Source organism: Callospermophilus lateralis, unplaced genomic scaffold (assembly GCF_048772815.1).
Source record: "Callospermophilus lateralis isolate mCalLat2 unplaced genomic scaffold, mCalLat2.hap1 Scaffold_122, whole genome shotgun sequence".
NCBI classification, from domain to species: Eukaryota; Metazoa; Chordata; class Mammalia; order Rodentia; family Sciuridae; genus Callospermophilus; species Callospermophilus lateralis.
The window spans coordinates 2086817-2089917 of NW_027512409.1; positions in this window are offsets into that span (position 1 = coordinate 2086817).

Sequence of the window (3101 nt, forward strand, 5' to 3'; positions counted from 1 at the left end):
GTCCTCACACCCGCGTGGTGGGTGGGTGGGCACTGTCGCGTTCAGGACTCACACCTGCCAACTAATGGAAACCTCGGAGTGAAGGTCATGTTCAAAAGCCCGTCACCTCCTCAAGTACTGTCTGAAGTTTCCCCAGAAGAGCAAATACCTACTTGGGCCAGATATGACACTTACTTTGACTTCTGCTGAGATCTGACCAAATGTGGGTTCTTGTCTTAATTTTCCAGCTAACTGAACTTGAGAAGAAAAAAAAATAGGTTTTAACCTATTTAAAAAACCTATTTTAAAAACCAGGTTTTAACTTGAGACCTGATCCCCCTGCCACCAGCCATCAGGGGAAGGTGGTTTCTGTCACAGAGCCAAAGCTCCCATTGTGATGTGGAGTCCCACTGGTGACAGGGTCTTTTTTACTTAGATCCCTCCTTTCCCTCCTGCCCTGCACGCCTCCACCCACAACCATCACATACCCTTAGGCTGATGATGGATGAGGGGAAGGCCTTCTTGCTCCTTAAGAAACTTCCCTAAGAATTCAAGATATCCAAGTTCATGGCGGGAGGAAAACCTTTTCTTACTTCTGTTGGGGAGATGATAAGGGGGAGGGGGAGGGGGAGGGCGGTGTACAGCTGGGGGTTGGGAACTGAGGCCGGCCATACAGCTAGAGAGGTAGCAAGTTTGGAAACGCCTGGGAGGCTGACTCTGGCTATGTGGGGACTAGGTATGGAGGAGGAAGGAGCGGGGAGACGAGAAGTATTCCACAGGAGAGAGATGTAGAGAACTAGGTGGCAGTAAAAGAAGCAATTCCCCCTCTGTTTTCACAGACCCTAATGAGCTGAAGGATCCTGCGTCCTGCCGTTCCATCAAAGTGTTGAAGAAGAGCCTCTGACTCCCCTCATTCCCATTCCCCGAGCTCACAGGAGAAGATGACCCATGGAATGCTGGCCCACCCTGGTCATGGCCATCCCTCCACTTGCCAAAAGGAAGCACAAGAAGGATAATTCACAAGACTTGGCTCCTCTAAGCATTTACCTTTTGAAAAACATTTTAAATACAAACTTTATACAAGATCTTTGACAAAATGAACAGAAAAGGGAACACGACTAGGTGACCTGATCTGTAATGGAGACAGTACCCCCCAGTGGCACCGGCGTTTTGCAGTTGCTGATCTGTTCAAATGACACATTGCTCACCAGCATGGCCTGGTTTTTACAGGCTCATGGGGTATGAATAATCAAGTGGAGAGTCCAAACTTGGATAAGATGTGATCAAGCAACTGCCTTGAGAAGGTCCAGATAAACATTTCAAAGCCATCACTTTAGATTACCAGCAGGAAGTCTGTATTTGGTACTGGGCTTCTCATAAGCTCCCCACGCATCTTCCAAGCCAAACCACTATGCCGAGGTTTGGACCCACCCGGCCCCTCTGCTTCCCTCAGACACGGGGAACCAGAGTCCAGGGCAGCCTTCCCTCTTCCCTAGGACCAAACCCTCCAGATCGGCTGCTTTGTTCTGAGCATGGAGATCTCAGCCTCAGATGTGGAGGAAACTGCTAAGTGCTCCGTGGTGCCAGAGGCTCACCCATTCTAGAAACCAAGAACCAAGCCTGGTCCCCAAGCAGAAAGAAGCCCTGGGTGTGCCTCTGACCTGGGAAGTAAAACCCGCCAGTTTTTTAACATTTGCTTTCTGCCTCCAAGGAAAGTTGGGGAGAGTAAGACATGATCTTGTACAATACTAATTTTTTTTAAAGAACATCTGGATTTAAAGATCTGAAGCTATTCAGTTTTTATAACACAGCACACCTTTCAAGAGGGTCATGTTGAAAGGATCAAAATAAAGGAATACCATCATGCTCACTGCTTCTCTTCCCCAAAATACACTGAATTCTTTTGCCTACACCAGAGGTTTTTATTCTGACCAGATGCTCTTTCACGATTGGGGTTGTGCAATCCTGATGTCCTATAAGCTCGGAAGAGTTCATAAAACAGGAAAAAGTAAACAATCGGTTGGAAGCACAGCCCGTTCCGCCCAGTTTTTGCAGTCCTGTGTGGATGTTATTTTAAACAGTGCATCCGTGCGCTCCCCAAGCCAGCTGGCCCACCGGGTTCTGCACTTGAACATCAGCTGACTGAGAGGGGGAGTTGAGAGGAGCCTTCAGAGTTTACATGGCTTTTGGTTTCAGTATTCAGATTCCTGAACAGGGGTTAGGAATAATATCCATTTCTTCTCTCCTATTCTTTCTTTCTCCCCGTGCCTCCCTGACTGTGAAAGATAACAGTCCTTCCCAGCCACACACTGGACCCCATGCCTGCCGGGACAGGGCTGTGGGTTTCTTGATCACACCTGTGTTGGTGTTCAATGCAGTGTAGACACATCTTCAAATAAAATGGATGATTGTGGGCATCCATATGAGTCAGACCTGTGTTTGGAAATCTCAGGGCCACCCTTGGGAACATCTCCAGGTAAGATCATAACACATGTGAATGTCGGTCTGCCTGTTGACTTGATTGACAGTCAGTTGTCAATGGTCAAGGAAGTTCATCCATGGGAAAGAGATGAACTTGGTCCTGCCAAAGTAGAGGGGTGAAACTCCAAGAGAGAAAAGGTGGAAGATAAGTGGCACCTGGGGCTCCTTTTTTCCTCTCTGGTTCCAAAGGGTCAGGGAGGATTTTCCCTGGACCCTTGTTTCCCTGCACGGTAGGGAGAAGCCCAGTCGAGTTCACCCTAGGAAGCTGACCTCAGCTGTGTTGGGGCTTGGCTACCCAAGAACAGGGGGTAAGAACCCCTGAGAGGGTCTCCAGCTGCCCACAGGCCTGGGCAGCAGCATCCTGCCCCAGAACCCCATGGCTGGGGTGTCTCACCACTTCTTACTTGTCCTGATCCTGCCTGGACACTGCCCTGGCCAGGGGGATGGGCCCCCTCCATCCCGCTGCCCCCTGGGGATTCCATTGTCACGCCTGAGTGCCCTCGTCAAAGTTTGTGCTAAGTGTAGTCAGCAGAGAGTCTCCCTCAAAATAAATACAGGTTGGGGAACCCTTACCCCAACCAAATGCCTGCCCCCGGGAGTGTGTTCAGATTGCATATTGTTCCGATTTGGGAATAACCATG